This window comes from Chanos chanos, chromosome 9, assembly GCF_902362185.1.
Source record: "Chanos chanos chromosome 9, fChaCha1.1, whole genome shotgun sequence".
NCBI classification, from domain to species: domain Eukaryota; kingdom Metazoa; phylum Chordata; class Actinopteri; order Gonorynchiformes; family Chanidae; genus Chanos; species Chanos chanos.
In genome coordinates this window covers 35224013-35241710 of record NC_044503.1, presented here as the reverse complement: position 1 = coordinate 35241710, position 17698 = coordinate 35224013, and the positions used below count along the sequence as shown (strand labels likewise).

General features: G+C 39.8%; 3 non-coding genes across 3 annotated transcripts; all 3 read left to right on the top strand.

Moving 5' to 3' along the window:
• Positions 1-1767: 1767 nt before the first annotated feature.
• trnak-uuu (transfer RNA lysine (anticodon UUU)) lies at positions 1768-1840 on the top strand. Its single transcript has one exon. It is a non-coding gene; the product is annotated as a tRNA-Lys (tRNA).
• Positions 1841-3341: 1501 nt separating this feature from the next.
• Positions 3342-3414, top strand: trnak-uuu (transfer RNA lysine (anticodon UUU)). The gene has a single exon. It is a non-coding gene; the product is annotated as a tRNA-Lys (tRNA).
• Positions 3415-15025: 11611 nt separating this feature from the next.
• On the top strand, positions 15026-15098 carry trnak-uuu (transfer RNA lysine (anticodon UUU)). The gene has a single exon. It is a non-coding gene; the product is annotated as a tRNA-Lys (tRNA).
• Positions 15099-17698: the final 2600 nt, after the last annotated feature.

Here is a 17698-nt window from a genome sequence, read left to right as displayed (position 1 = left end):
AAAATTATGCAGCTAAGTCTGTTTTTATTGTAGAAGTAATAGTCCTCATCAATGTCAGTGCCGTGGGAGTAGTACTAGTAGTAGTATAGGTAACCCATTTGCATTAATATCCATGACATATTTTTAGTTAACGCTTTCATAGGCCATTCATGCCGTGAAATATTTCCGCTTTTCAGACATAGGAGTGTGTTTGCTTCACCATGACAATTTAATGTTCGGAGATGTTGGAGAACGGGTCACTCTCCGTAGCCAAATTACTGGACCATCGCGCTCTCTCCTATGTGTCTCCTGGTACCGCTAAAATGCCACAGGGGAAGTCCATTTTATAGGCTTTTTTAAATCCTCTACCAAATACGACCGATATGAAGCCAACGTCCCTGGAATTTCGGGTGACACTTTCCTCAAGATTGACGACGTTACGGTGAGAGACTCAGGACGCTACGTCTCTGCTTTGCTGCGTGGAAACAAGACCGTTCCTGGTCCGGCTCATTATTTGATCGTTACAGGTATGATCATCGACTTCATGTCTAGTGGCGCCAGCAACTGAAAGTGGAATAATATTTCGTCCTTTGCTCATAGTAAGTAGATGTAAATTTCAGTTGTGTTGAGAAAAAAAAATCTTTCTGGGATCAGGAAGGCTCTGATGGATTGTTAAAACGTAATAAATGGAACTAAAATAAGTGAAATTTCAGTATCTGAGGTAGGTAAATTTTGCTGATTGGATTTTTGTAAAGGCGAAAAGGTGGCGTTATAAGTCTCATATTGTTTGTTACATGTAATGTAAAATCATTTAATATTCCTTTTCCTTCTCTCTCTCTCTCTCTCTCTCTCTCTCTCTCCCTCACTCTGGTTTACAGACCCTCTCATCCCCCCTGTCCAGCATATGTTTGGTGGTACCCAGCCTGATGGATCCAGTGTGTTTGTGTGTGAACTGAGGGGTGGGGGACCAGGCTGGAGTGATCCATTCTGGGAGATGGAGAAACATATGTTACAGAGAGAGGAGGAAACAGGGAGAAGGATAGAAGTGGATGGTTCATTTGTTCAGTGGTCTGTCATCACACTCCGCAAAGCGCAGAACACACTCACAGTGAAGTGCGTGTGTCAGTATAATGAGACAGGAGTCCTCATTCAATCGGCCAAAACACACGTGTCCACTGGTATGATACTGATTTCTTTCCATATCCTCTCATATCTGCAAAATCTTCCTCATTTGTCTGATCTTTGTACATTAATAAAATGTCATTTTATCCTTTCATTTCTGTCAACTAAATGGTAAAATCCAGTCATGCTTCCATTTACTTTCAATAGCATTTTGACATATTGTCATTTTGAACAAGGTGCATACTCTTGTTGTTTTTTTATGGTTTCAGTTGTGAGTTCCTGCAAGTGGTTGATGTTTCTGGGTTCTCTGTGTGGTTTCCTGCTTCTCATCACTGGAGTCTTTACAGTGTTCTGGGCTCAGAGCTTCTACAAGACAGAACAGAACCAGTCTTTTCATTAATACAAGAAAACTGTGCTTCCTTCATTCAATAAAACGTTCAATTATGCGTGTGCGTTCTTAACGCCATCTGAATATGACGGATGTCTAAGATAAGTCTTTGTTTTCAGATGCGTTTGTGTGTATGACTGTTCAACCTTCATGAAATAATTCAAAGGACAAAAAAGAATCGATTTTTTTTCACTATAGTCAGAGGTGAGAGTGTCTGAGAAACAAACCAATAGTAAGCCTGCCAGTTGGAATTCATGTGGTGTTACGACTTTATCAGAGCCCGGATAGCTCAGTCGGTAGAGCATCAGACTTTTAATCTGAGGGTCCAGGGTTCAAGTCCCTGTTCGGGCGAGTGGGTCACCTTTAGCTGCGACCACATCCTAAGACACATGGTCGCTCTGCCTGTAGAAGGTAAGTGTATACTTCTGCATCTGAATCTACGGCCTAGGTACGTACTTGCGTACCCTACGCCATACCCTAGAAATGTAACTACGCGACGCGGGTAGACGCAGACAACAGCAACCTCTTTCTGTTCAGTCGGTTCAGTGGTCGTACACACCATCCCCTCCGATGTCTTCTCTCTTTTCTGTGTTGCAGTAATTTCAGTAAAAGTAACTGTTATTCAGCATTTATTGGCTCCTACTCCCACGTGATCCAATCAGTTTCAGTCCCGATTGAAAATTTTCGGCATAATGGCGAACTGAACGCTCATTATTTTGAGAGCTCCGTTTTTTTGGCCCCCACAGTTTTGAAACTCCTTCTTTTGAACGCAAAACCTGTTTACTCTATCGTGTTCAATGCACGAGCAAATCAACAGAGTGGCATAGAAATCCCACCGCAAACTAGCGTTTTGAAGGTTTCATTACAGAGCGACGCAGACACACCAACGCAGAAGTATAGATGCTCACGCAGCCTACTCAGAAATATTAATCAGCCGTAACTCTGAAGCTTAATATAAATATGAGTTGGAGATGTAACATTTATTTAAAACTCGCATAATTCAGCTCAAAGCCATCTTTTAGAAAAGGCCTGTTGTTAGCCTGCACTACAATGGTGCTTCTCGTGCCTCTGCTACATTTCTCATGTGGTTCCCTCAAAAAAGAATCCATCTTTGGAGATTATTCAGATCTATTGTGATAGTACAAATTTTATACATTTCCAGTACTGAGCTGCGTTTCCTCCATGCTTGGCTGGCATATCACTACTGTAAACCTGAGACCGTTGGCAGATCGAGAGCATCTCAGCCGAGAGCCGTTTACTCACTGCTGTTCTCAGCTGAATAATAAAACTTTGCGTATCGTACTCCCCTGCATGTTTTAATGAATAATAGATGCTGGCTGTCAGTAGTCGATGATTGGCTACACTCTGCTCCAGACGGCCATGTGCAGTTGCGACGTCACAAACACATGGAATTCAAAACGGGCAGTAGAAGGCTTGTTTTCTTCACATAGATCGTACGGCTTTAGGAGGAGAAGGCGTAATTTCATACTTTGACAATGTTTCCTTTGCACATTCATCTCTATATGACACTAGCTGGAACAAAGTGTAGCTTACACGTCTGTCTGTTCAGAATAAATTAAAGAAACCTGGCCTTATGCACATGGAGAGTTTTGTTGCCTCTTCCCCGTTGTACCAAACTTGTACCGAACCGTGATGTTCAAACCGTGGTGTGAACCGAACCGTGAGTTCTGTGTACCGTTACACCCCTACTAAACAGTCTTTTTGTTTGTTAAACATAAGAATCAAACTACCGTGAGGTTTCTTCTTTTAGAATAGTTTGACGATCAGCGGATCAATCCAAGACCTAATGCTCGTGAATTCTGGGTCAACTGGCACAGCCGGTTCTTTCAGGGCCCGGATACCTCAGTCGGTAGAGCATCAGACTTTTAATCTGAGGGTCCAGGGTTCAAGTCCCTGTTCGGGCGAGCATTGCGACCTTTGGACGATGTGTGTCGGTCATCTAGGTCGAGTTCACGAGTCTAAACTCACCCCATTGTTGCACATGTATGTGTCAGGCCTCTTGGCAGCTTGAAGACCCGTTCGAATATTTATTTAATGCGCATTTCTTACTAAAGGCCTGTTGTTAGCCAGCACTATAATGGTGCTTCTTGTGCCTCTGCAAGATTTCTCACGTGCCTCCCTCAAAAAAGAATGCATCTCTGGACGTCATACAGATTTATTTTTCTTGTATAGAGTTCAGACATTTCCAGTACCTGGCTGAGTTCCCTCGATGCTTGGCTGGCATATCACTAGTATATACCAACAGGAGATCGTTGGCAAACTGAGAACATCTCAGCCATTTAAGAGCCGTTTACTCACTGCAGTTCTCAATCGAATAATAAAACCTGACAGGCTATTTTTCTGATGTGCGAAAATCTGGCGAGGGTAAAGCAGACGTCTCTGTCACAGAAGGCAGTGATATTCTGCGGGGGTAGAAAGGTCTTCATCCGTTTGGAGAACATAGCAGCGGCAGGCGGCCTCTGTAACGGCCGTGACTGTACGACCACAGACAGTCTGCTGCCTGCACATCCATTAACTGCTGAGCTGAGAGCTATTGCGCTGCTGATAGTGCACGCAATTTGCATTCTATGCACAAACTACAGACAAACCGACAGCCACTGAACATAGATGGAGATTGCAACATATCTGTACAAATCAACAATAAAGACATATGGACAATCTACGATTACAATACAGGGTTTCTCTCGCATGTGTGCGGGTCATCAGTCTCCTATTAACCAAGAGACATATATGAGAAACCTTGCAGCTCTAGCAGTAGTCTAAAATTAAACTTGCGAAAAGTTCAATGTTTACATTTCAACAGCAACATAGCAACACGTTCACAAACCTCAGGCTATTTTTTTAAACACTGCGTAAAATTTGCGTTCTTTTACAAAACGAATAGTGAATTTTCATAACAAGCAGAAGAGCAGTGCACACCTCCTGATTATAAATCAGCAGTTTATTCATATGACTAATTCTTTTTTAAAAGCGTTTTGTTCTGAGCCATTCTGAAAAGGAAATTAAACAGTTAGTGTTAAAAATGCATGATCATAGATGATGCTAATTGCCCTTTTAAGGTCATGAGTTTCCATATGATAGACTGGGATTCAGCAAGATAGGAATATGAATACGACAAAAATCTAGCTCCATTTTGTTCTTAAATCCAGAATGAGTAGTTATATCACGTGTGTATATCTACATGAAAACTTGGTAAACACTTTCAGCGCGTTCATCAGACAGGTCAAGATGGAAAAAATTGTGCCGCGTTCATTCTGTACAGCTCACACCACATCTTATATCTTTCACTGTGGTCAGGGGTGAGAGTTTCCACTGAACAAAACAACAGACAATTTTCCACTCAGGCCAGGTTAGTGCAGTGGTGTGTTGTTGACAGGATATATACACACACTCTGCTCTACACTTGCAACTGCCCATCACTCTCTTCAGAGTCTAAGCGCGATGAAGATTTCACTCATAATATTTTCAACACGAAAGAATTGTAATGTTTATTGGTGCACCTGTCTCGTAGTGTTTCATTCTGAAATCATTTTATTTCTAAATATATTTGATATAGTAATTTGCCTTGATAAATGAAATACCGCAATAGCCAACACAGTAGGTTGCCTCATGACCTCGTAATGAACTCACATCGTATTTCAAAAACTTCATTGATATGATTTAGAAGTGATGGGGATTTTATAGATACCAGGAACACTTTTCAGGCGTACACGTGAAGATTTTTTTTCTCCTTATTCTTTTTTTTTTTTTTTAATGACGATACTTAAAAAAACCTTGGTCAAATGCCTCATAGGAATTTGGTTTAGTAAAACGTAGATAATTGAAACAACAAAAATTTTGTACGTTAAAAGTGAACACTTTTTGAGGACAAGGCCCTGAGGAGTTTCCTCTTACCTTTGAACAGATCTCTAAATATAGAAACAAAAAAGCATTGTGGCTAAACTGCTGAGACCGCATGTCACGGAGTGAAGCTCCCTGTGCGTAAACACGAACCTGCAAATTGGTGAAAATGTTGTATGGTCGAGGCCGGCATTTTTTTCACAGGCCATGTTGTTGACTGTGGTTTTTCTGTACATCAGAGAATCGCTTGATTTAGTTCTTGTGATGATAGCAGTTCCCTTTTGAATTTTAAGAAACAAAACGCACAGCCTGCGCTAAAGCTCACCAGGCCAGATACGTGTCCGCGCGCTCATTTTTGCAGTCTCTTCCTCTGAGAGTTTTTAGGTTGGAGAGAGCGTCTGCTTTTGAAGGGACATGGATCGGTTGCTCATTCTTCTGCTTTCTGTTTTTCACGTGGGTAAGCCTTTTTTGTTTTTATTTTACAGATGTTATTTATTTATTTGTTTATTTATTTATTTGCCATTACTTTACACCTGCATAAATGTTTTTGTTGTTGTTGCTTGTAAAACTTTGAAACTGATTTATCTTTTTAGTATTTTGTTGTTGCTGTTGTTGGTTGTTTGTTTTTTTATTTCTTTGTTTGTTTGTTTTTTCACAGAATCAGGCCAACTAATTATTTCCAGACCTGGCAGGGACGTCTCCATAAATTGCCCTTGTTTGAAAGCAGAGAGCTGTTTTCTCGAATATGTGCGGTGGGTTCGATTCGACCCAAATGGAACTTTTGAGGTGATCGATACAAACTGTCAGAAACCACTGTGTCGGTTTTCCAGTGAAAGATTTAACGATTTTGAAGTAAAGTTGACTATTTCGGGGGTTGAAGAGCAGGATTCAGGACGCTACTATTGCCGAGAAGTGATGAGCACAAACATTGACTTTAAGGCTGGAGACACTCTACTGCATGTCGGAGGTTAGTTAAAATTGTAACTTTATTTATGATCAATTTTTATTACTCTACCGTCGATCAAACTGACGTTCATGGAGGAGGAAAGGCAACGAAATATTTTAGTGCAATAATAATAATAATTATTATTATAATAATAATATGCAACAAATATAAAATAGGATACCAAAACTTTCAAATATCTTAGAAAACACATTTAGTAAGAGAACTGAATTCTGAAACTGCCATTTTCACTAAATATTTCCCCCCAAAAAAACAAAATGCCGCCAACACTAAGAAAAGTAAACACACAGAACAGTGTAAAAGATGACTTGTCTGTGAGAACCTGTCAGTGCGTCTCGTGTTAATTCCGTGTGTGGCGCAAACCGTTTAAATCTGAAGTATGGAAGGACTAAGATGATGCAGAGCGTCAGCAGCGAGAAAACACCAAAATTCTGACCACCCAAATGAGTAACCTCCGCATAAGTAAAACAGTATTTATATTATATCAGCTTAGTAGGATCAACTTAGTATTTTTTATTACAAAATAAAATGTCAAATCCAAGTTCATCAAACGCATTGCCGTTGGGCATAATTTTAAGCTGTTGTCTGTCCTTATCTTCATATGTATACTGTTCTGTGTTTTCATTTCTGTCCTATGATCTCTTCTCTTCTATGGTTTCCTCTCGGTTGTGGATTAAAGTGGTGGATTAACAGTCTATCATTATTTTAATAATTAGAGTTGGAGAATGACATTTTGTTTTCAGATGAGGGGATCTGGACAAACAGCAGTGAAGTCAAGCTGTTTTTTGAGCGGTTCAGTGGTTCACCTGAAGAGCAGAGGAGAGAACCGAGACGCTACGCCGAGCTGCGCTGTCTAGTGACCGGCCTGGGTGCTCCAGTGACGGATATACTTTGGAGGTCATCTGGTGGAAAGAACCGAACCGGTCAGATTTTGGGATCACTGAAAACAAACAGTGGGTGAGGGACTGAAAATGAAAGATCTTGTTTTCTTTGTTAAATCTCATAAGCTACTGAACTGCAAAACGGCTGTGAAGTCACACTGGGAAACGGTTAAATTCTAAAAATATTTTATCTGGTGGTGCATCCCTCTACTCCGCTCAAACAAACCTCCAGTGAAGAAAATATAGATGTATCTTACCATACAATATCTGATTAAAATGTCTAATGACACCGTTCTCACAGATTCTTACAAAACTCTCATGCGTTCCGTAGTAGAGACTTAGTCTTTTAACGCACTCCGAAGTTCAGGGATAGTTAATAGTTAACTTTATGAAGATATCTTTTTTGGGGGGAGACTGCAACGTCATGGAATTAATTCTTTGCAAAAATAAAAAAAATATATAGGATCGGTGATATGATGTACATTTTCAGAGGTGAAATCATTCCATGTTATAGATTACTCGAATCTCAGTGTTTTTCCCCTTTTTATGTTAAACGATCAATGTTTCTTTATGAGCCTCCCTGAAGGTATTTCAGATCTAAAGACCCCTCTCCCGTGTTAACACCATGGTTCGCATTTCAGTTCAAAATCCTCTTTCACGCCTCCGTCTCCCACTCTTTTGACTTATCGGACGTTCGGCCTCGTAGGTTTGTAAACGACCAGCTAGTTCAGCTCACGGACTGATTATCACATTCACCTTCTTCTTATTCAAGTTTTCACTTAATCTCTGTTATACACAAGCCTATCCCATCTTTTCCTGCCGTGAAGTCAAAGGAGAAGAAAGCATTCCGTGTTGTCTCGGAGCGAAGTTGCGCTTTAACGCTTCAGTGTTCTAAAATGTATTTCGCTCTCGGGTGAAATAATGAGCTCTCCTCTCCACTGATTAGCTATTAATAATATGAGTGCGTTGTGGACTTCTGGCGTTGTCTGCCTGTTCTTGACTATACGTATAAAATCATAATCCCGTGTCAAACAGGTTCCAAGTGATGAGTCAGCTACGCATACTTATTCCTATCAATGATCAATTGTACCGCAAAAGCTGGGATCACAACAACTCCCACAATGCTCTGCAGCATGAGGAAAGTGATAAAGACCTGGATGTAGAGGAATGGTGGTGTGAGGTTCATGCCGGAGGCAATAAAACTCATAGAAGCAACACATTCTCATTAATCAACAGAAATGGAGACGAATCAGGTAAAATGCTAAAACACACACACACACACACACACACTTAACTGAGTTAACTGATTATCATTTGTATGAGTAAGCAGTTACGTAGGTACTCTAATTACACTCGTGTGGGTTCAGTCGGTATCCTCTATAACTCTCAGTACACCGTAACATGTAATATTTTGAAGGCTCTTTTATGGAATAAAAACTGATATCCAGGCAAAGTAACAGAGCACAATTAATTGAATGGAATTTATGTTAAAAGCATACTTGATAAATGCTCCACCAGTTATTTAATGACTAATCACTCACTATTCAAACGGTGAAATATGTAATGTTTCATTGAAAAACAGACATGCATTCAAAAACAGAGGAAAATGAAAGGTTATAATTATTTCTAAACACAGATTTATTGCATACTGTTTCATTATTTTCCAAGTCATATACTGTCGCAATTTAATGTAGTTCTGTATTTCCTGTAGTGTCAGAGTGGTGTGCTGCTCTGTCCTATGCAGCCATAGCACTCAGTACAGTGTGTGTGATTCTCCTCCTTATACTCATCTCTCATTGGCTGTGTTACCTACACACAGGTGAGTTATCCTGAGGAAATACTTCATGTGAAACTACATTTAAAAAATTAAACATAAATAATTAAACATAACAAATTAAACATAACATAAACATAAGCATGGATATCTCAAAAAATGAATATATTTAAAAGAGTGATCATTTATTCCAGGTTCAGAATTACAGGCAGAGGTCCAGGTATGTTTTTTCTACATGTTTGCATGTGTGTGTGCATGAGTGTGTGTGTGTGTGTGTGTGTGTGTGTGTGAGAGAGAGAGAGAGTGAGAGAGAGATGTGTAACAGCAGTGTTTTTATTTATGTTCCTTTATTTCACAGAACAATGAGCAGCCAGAAGTCACATACACAGACCTTCAGTTCAAACAGTCGTCAAAATCAAAGTCTGGTAGACGACACCAACATGTCAAATCACAGGAAGACGCCTCACTTTACAGTCAGGTTAAATGTGAGTAACTGCTGTGTTTCACATAAGAGAGAGAGAGACAGTAGTGATAAGGATCTTACAAACAGTGACTGTGTTTTTCAGGTTCAGGATCATCAGCAACCAATGGCTCACCTTTAACAGATACACAGGTAAGATTTACACATGCAAAAAATGATGCCTATGACAGATTTAAGTGCGTGAGTGTGTGAGTGTGTGTGTGTGGGGGGGGGGGGGGGGGGGGGGGGGCAAAGAGAAAAAGAAATGATGATTGACCAATCTATAGTTCCTGGGATCACTATATATTACAGTAGCACAAAGTGTCTGCTTGGTGCAGATGAGTTAAATGAATTGTCATGTCACCAACAGAAGAAGAGCTTCAGCAATGCCTGAATAAACACTGTAACAGTTCTGTTCCAACAATAAAGATTAGGGGTAAAAAAAAGTCAGATCTCAGGAAAACCTAATACAGCATCATTCTAGGACATCCTGCTTTTTCACACAACTCCAGCAACATGAGCCAGGAAATACTATGACTGTAATATCATAAAAAGTCTAGACATTCTGCTTACCAGCACATGTTGACACACATTAGTTGAAGGTACTGAAATACGGATACCATTGCATTTACATTCTATGGGAAAAACCAAATACCATTACTGCACACTCAAAAATTCAAACACATTTTATGAGTTGATAGAGCTGGCTTTAATACAGCTATGTCAGAAAATAAGATTGACATGGGTATTGTATAAGGTGAAGAAGAATGGAACCACACAATGGGATCATGGATTCTTCTTTTGTTTCTTACTCCCATACTCACAAAACTAAACATGGAACATTGTGTGATGTCAAAACAGATCTTGACTCTTGTATCATTTTTCTCCTTCTGCACAATGTTTGTGAACATCTGATGGTATTTTGTGTGTGTGTGTGTGTGTTATGTGTGTTTTATTTTCATTCCAATTTAGTTCATTAAAATGATTTCAGTATTTGAGATCAGGTATTACCTCTCTGTCTATCTATTCATCTATGCGTCCATCTGTATGTTTCGGCAAAAACAAGTAACTCGTCATGCCTTTTTGAACCTGACTTATAGGAAGATGAGCAGCCAGGGGTGACATACACTCACCTCAAATTCAAACAGCCATCAAAGCCGAAGTCTGGACGACAACACAGAGAGAGACGCGTCAACGCACAGGAAGAGACCTCACTTTACAGCCAGTTGAAAACTGAATAATTTTATTGTGATTAATAATAAACATGCTCCAGAGGTAAAACTCTAGAAATGCTCTATAAACAATCATGTTGAAGCATTAGAAAGTCCCTCAATAAAAATACAGAAAATACATCACGCGTTGAAGTTGCTCTACCATTTTGTCATGTTGGGTAAGAGAAACTGGATGCATGTGCTGGTCAGTTTTCTTTTTCTTTATTTTCTTTACTTTGAACATAACACGAGGAACTTCATACATCAGGAACTTACAAATTCAGGTTCAGGATTCTAGGCAGACAGAAGAACCAAAGCAACATATGGCAAACGTCAACAATTCCACACACTGAGTGAAGCAAAAACAGGAGTGTTCATACAAGGCTAAACAAGGCTGAACTAACTGAAGGCAGGTGGAACCAATGATTTAACTAACAAGACTGAACAAAGACACCAGGAAGTAACAGACAAGTTAACCAAAACTCACCACTAGAGGGGGAAAGAGAGGAGCAGTGCATGACGCATTTCATGACCCTTTATTTACAACTGCACCTAAATTAAACTTTGCTTTTGGCCATACAACAAACAGTCTGAGTTTGTGTCTAGGGAATTAGTTGGACGTGCTGAATTAGATATGGCAGTGCTGTGTCTGACCTACATAGATCGAAATTAAACCTAACGGAAAATTATCATCATCTAGTGTCCGTCTCTCTTTCATTTATGGTGACGTTGGACAACAGGGGGGTGTTCCAGAAGGTAAGTTTAATGAAAACTCAGAGTAAGAATTAAACCTCCTCACAGAAGAGGCCTATGGCTTTGTTTCGCTTGGAGAACGAAGGTATATGACTGTTGTATTCAGACGTTTAGAACTTACTCTGAGTCAGCTTAACCAGGTTAGTCACTAAACCACATATGATAGAGCATCAGACTTTTAATCTGAGAGTCCAGGGTTCCAGTTCCTGTTCAAGTAAGTCTCTCCTTTTTTCTTTTTTTTTTTTTTTCTTTTGTTGTTCTGGACTGACCTGCCCGCTTTACCTGCACAGACCAAAACTGGCGCTGTCCATGGTGCTGAAATCAAGACTTATCTATGGTAGTGGTGAATCGCTCAGGAAAGGCGTTCATTTCGAATATTCATCATGATACATGTTTTGTAAGGATACATGCTTGGTAAATTTCTTTTTTTTCACTTTAATCAAGAATTCTCCTGACTGTACGTGATCAGTCCAAAATATGAGAGTTACCATTTCGATCACGTTTCTAGACCAATATGTGGAATGATAAACCTTTAACTCTGTCTTGGACTAGTCCTTTACTCGGTCTGCCTGCTGTGTACTTGTCATCCATTTGTAACCTGTCATGAAATTTCGAGCAATATGATCCCAAATGAAAAGTCAACAGAAATCCCACCTTTTTTTCGGTAGACACCCCTATCATGGTCTGTACAGCATAAACCCGATCTCAAAGCTAGGGTGAAAATTTTTGCAGGTGCCTAAGGTCAGCGCAAAGAGCACCTGTGACCTGCAGATATCCAAAAGCCATCATGTGCACAGCCTCACAGAGACACTCAGGCAAGCAAAAGGGGCAGGCTAATAGCATCAGTGCAATCCCATCTGGTGACCACTAGATGGGGTGATTAAATTTGGAGAGGCACTTGATCAGTGGAGCTACTTAACTGTTGTTGGACAAGTAGAGCATCAGAATGTGTACAACCTGCAAGTCCCCTCCCCTCATGACCACAAGGGAGAGCTCCATACTCAAAGAGCAGGGAGTCTCTGTCTCTCTTTCTCTCTCTCTCTCTCTCTCTCTCCCTGTGTGTGTTTGAGTGAGTGTGTGTGTGTGTGTGTGTGTGTGTGTGTCTTTGCAACAAAGAGAAAGAGAGAGAGAGGTAATGAGGACTGGGCACAGAAAGAGGAAGCCATAAACTACTCTAAGCTCTATTTATAATATAAAGATCTCACGAGTACCTCAGTGGTCTACAATCAGCATGAATGTACTTTTGGCTATTTTGACAGTGATGGTATATAACAAAGCCAATGTGAGGTTAATACATATATATCTATATCTATATCTATATCTATATCTATATACATATACACACACACACACACACACACACACACACACACACACATATATATATATATATATATGCGATCATATTTGGATATCAGAAACGTTGTTACTGTCACCCATCAGGTAGTTCTAAGCAAAGCCAAATTATTGTGTTTTACATACAGCTGTCCAGGGCCTTCAGAGTTGAAAATTTAACTGCTCATCTAATTTTACTGGAATCTTATTATAGGCACATCATTTATTTTAACTACACAAAGTGGTTTTGGTATTTTAAATCAGACATGAAGCTACTTTAGCTGAATATTAGTGATTTGTCAGTATTATAGTTGAACCAACCTTATATAAGTTTGGTCCACATTACAACACTTGAAGTAATCTACTTCATGTTTTTTCCTGATATATAACAAAAACATTGCCAAATGACAAATAGCCTATTATAATGTGTCTGCAGAAAAAGTAGTTATGTAGGGTACTTAAAGTTGGGCCACTGACAGTTACAGTCTGGTGAGGTTTACTGTTGTAATGCATCCACTGTCACCAAGCAGTCTTACCCTCTAAAGCATGTCCACTGTGGCATTGTTTTCTTTGTTCTTACCCGTCCTTGTCATAAATGTAGACACAGTGAATGCTAAAGACCATGTCTCTGTCTGAATTGATAATTTTGTAGAAATCTGTTGAGTATTAAACATCTGCATGAGTATGGGCGTTGAAATAAACAAGTACTGTATGTAAGTAAGTAAAAGATGTGCTACTGTATATAACTTTAATTTTTATGAATAATTATTAGAGGGATGCCCTTTTTTCGCTTGGGCACCTGCTCTCTAAAATGTCTGTGCAGGGCCCTGATGCTTATCGTTCAAATCTTATACATTTGCAGTTCCTGGCTACTTTCCCTCGATGCTGAGCTGGACTATCACTGACATGTACCAAGATGTGACTGTTGGCAGATCGAGAATATCTCAGCCATCAAAACCTATTTACTCACTGTTGTTCTCAGCTGAATAATAAAACTTTGCCTATCGAATTCCCCTGGCGCATGGAAAGCTGGTGAGGGCAAAGCAGGCGTTTCTGGTGGGATAAAAGGCAGTTATGTTTTGCGGGGTAGTACAGGTGTAACTCGTTTGGAGAATAAAGCAATGGCAGGTGGATGTTGTAATGAGTGTGACTGTACGACTGCAGTCTGTCGGTTGTCTGCACATCCATTGACTGCTGCGCTGGGTACTCTTGCGCTGCTGACAGTGCAAGCAATTTAAGTTCCAAGCACAAACCACGAACAAACAAACCAACAGTTAATGAACAGATATAGAGTCTGAAACATATGCAGAAATCAACAACAGCAACAACAACAACAAAATATATGGACATTCTGCTGTGAAAATGCAGGGGTTTCTCTGTAAAGCGTGCATGCCGTCGGTCTCCTATTATGGGAAATCCCGTGGCGCTAGGAGCAGTCTAAAATAAAACTCATGAAAAGTACAAAGTTTGCATCTAACCTGAAACGCAGCAACACGTTCACAAACATACAGGCTAAATAACAGTGCATACCTATGTTTAGTACGCAGAGCGTGGGCTGAAGGTCTCACAGCAACGACTACGCAAAAGCTCGAAACATTTAAAGTGACAGTACAGTTAATTAACCGCCAATGAGAGCGATTCCAGAAGTGATTACAAAATATTTCTGAAACACGTCAACGAAGCGACATTTCTCCAATGTTAATCGGGATTGGTGAAGTAAAAAAAGCTACTACTCCAATCAGATTACTCTGCCATATTGCTCAATAGTACACAAATAGAAAAATAGTAACATAGGCCTATATCCTGGTTGAGAGAGCATAGGCGCCATTATACTCAATCCTAGAGTTCACACAAGCTAGGGAAACAGAGAGTGTGAGGGGGTGTTCATGGAGATAGGACAGAACGAGTACGATGGCTGTATGTGTAAGGTGTGGATATTGAGAGTATAGACAGTGAAATACCAGGCGGGTTTGTCGTTTCTTCATTAAAATTGGGATAACCTTAAAACCCTGAAAACACTATCTCACGCGAGAAACAACGCTCATCATGTGACCTATTTGTTTGTTTGTTTTTAATGTTTTGCTTTGAGCCATTCTGGAATGTAAATGATGATTTCACTGCTTCAAGTTTCCAAATGATAAACTGGAATTCAGCAGGATACGAAAATTTTCACCAAAAAATCTCGTGCGCCCTTTACGCTTTTCCATATATATATACATGTATGTGTGTTTGTTAGTTTGTAAAAATATTTAGTTATGAAAACTTGGTATTCAGTGCATACATCTAACTCCCAGAGAGCCCGGATAGCTCAGTCGGTAAAGCATCAGACTTTTAATCTGAGGGTCCAGGGTTCAAGTCCCTGTTCGGGCGAGGAATTCATCTTTACGCCTTAGGACATATGGATATTCCGTCTACCAGGCCAGCGGTTCTCAATCCAGCACTACCTGCTTTCCCTTCTCTATCTCCCGTGTCTGAGTGGCACTTTTGATTGGCTGAGCACAGCTGGATTTAATCATGACCATGTTAATCACATTAATTAGTTGTGTTTGGAGCGGGGACAGGTAGAAGATAAGCAGAGCAGGGGTCCCTCAGAAGCAGGATTGAGAACCACTGTTCTAGAGGATAAAGTGCCAAGAAGGTCGATTTCACGTGTCTGAGGTTAATGTCTCTTTAAAGTTTCATAAGTGTCACACTCGTTCAGAAGGTTTCAGGTAACGATGTAACATTTATTTAAAACTCGCATAATTAACCTCAAGGTAATTTTTAACAAAAGGCCTGTTGTTAGGCAGCACTATAATGGCTCTTCTTGTGCCTCTACGGGATTTGTTGCACGGCTCCCTGGGAAAAGAATGCGTCTCTGGACATCATACACATCATACATCTATTGTTATTGTCCACATTTTTCACATTTCCAATTCCTGACCGAATTCCTTTGATGGCTGGCAAATCACTAGTATATACCAACAGGAGACTGTGGACGGATCGAGAACTTCTCGAAGTCATTTAGTGACTGTCGCTCTTAGCGGAATAATAAAACCTTGCCTATCGTATTGCTGGTGAGGGTAAAGCAGGCGTTTCTGGAGGTCGGGTGGAACAAAAAGCAGTTAGGTTTTGAGGGGGTCAGATCTTCACTCGTTGAGAGAATATAGCAGTGGCAGTCGGCTGGTGTCACGGGTGAACGCATGACCACAATCTGTCTGCTGCCTGCACATCCATTAACTGCTGCCCTGAGAGCTATTGCGCTGCTGAAAGTGCAGGCAATTTGTATTCCAACCTTAAACCGCAAAGAAAACGACAGTTAAAGAACAGAGATAGAGACTACGACATATCTGTACAAATCACCAATAAAAAGAATGATAAATTCTACGGTGAAATGCGTGGATTTCTCAGTCGCGTGAGTCTTCTATCAACCTCGAAAGGCATATGGGAAACCCAGTTTCAGGCAGTGTAAAATTAAAAGTATCAACATGTTCACAAAAATAAGACAAATCATTTTAAACATACTGTGTACCAGTTGGTTTATTTCACAAACTGAAATAGAATTCTCATAACAAGCGGAAGAGCAGCGCATACATCCTCTCACTTCGCACAGCGTGGGCCGAAAGTTTCACAGCAACGACGAGCCAAAAGGTGCAAACATTTAAAGTGAAAGTACAGTTATTTACCGACATGCCAATGAAAACAATTCCAAAAGTGATTGCAAAATGCATGTTAAACACGTAAATGAACCAAATTTTCTCTAACGTTAATCAAGATTGGTGAATTAAAAAAAAAAGAGTTGTCACTTCGGCTTGATTACATTGGCGTAGCTTATTGCTAAATGTTACACTGATAGAAAAGCATTAACATGTATCTTCGTTCAATGAGAACAGGCTCCATTTATATCAAATCCTGCAGAACGGAGATTAAACAAGGTGACGTTATGTGGTAATTACTTAAGGACTCACTTCACACAATTTAGGAAGACAAAAAATGTATGAGGGAGTTCATGGAGAGAGAAAAGGAGCTTGATGGCTGTGTGTTTGAGGTGTGGATAATGATTTTAAAGACAGTAAAATACCAAGCAGGTTTGTCGTTCGTATATTGAAATAAAGGACAAATGTAACACCCCGAAAGCTCCCTTATCTCACCCGAGAAACAACCACTCATAATAAAACAACGATGTCGTCCCATAACTGACTCCTTTTTTCAAAAATACATATTTTGTTTTGAGCCATTCTGAAAAAGGAAATCATGAATTCACCAAACATTTAGCGTTAAAAATGCATCGATAGAAGATGCTAATTGCACTTTTAACATCATGTGAGTTTCCGTATGGAATGGGATTCAGCAAGATCGGAAAATGAATATGACAGAAATATAGCGCTCCCCTTCTGTCTTTAAATCCAGGATGAGTAGTTATATCACGCCATTTTGTAGAAAAAGGAATCCGTGTTTGTGGAAAACATACAAACAAGCAAACAAATAAATAAATGAATGAATAAAAAAAATCGTTTTTGTAAAAAAGCTTGTGTTGCGCTTAAAGACCTTCGATACGGGTTAGTTTGTACAAATATTTTGTTTTCAAAACTCGGTAAACACTTTCAGTGTATTCATCAACAGTTTTTAGCTTGGCAAACAAGTCAAGATGAAAAAAAATTTACCTAGTTCACTCTGTAGAGCTCACACCACATCTTTTTATCTTTCACTGTGGTCAGGGGTGAAAGTTTCCACTGAACAAAACAACAGACAACTTTCCACTTCTCAGGCCAGGTTAGTACAGTGGTCTTCTGTTGACAGGATATATACACACATTCTGTTTAAGATCTATCACTGTCCATCACTCTCTTTAGAGTCTGAGAGCGATAAAGATATAACTAATAATTTTCAACACGAAAGAATAAAGCTTAATGGAGCACCTGTTTCTGATGTTTCATTCTGAAATCATTTTATTTCGAAATGTATTTGATATAGTAATTTGCCTTGATAAC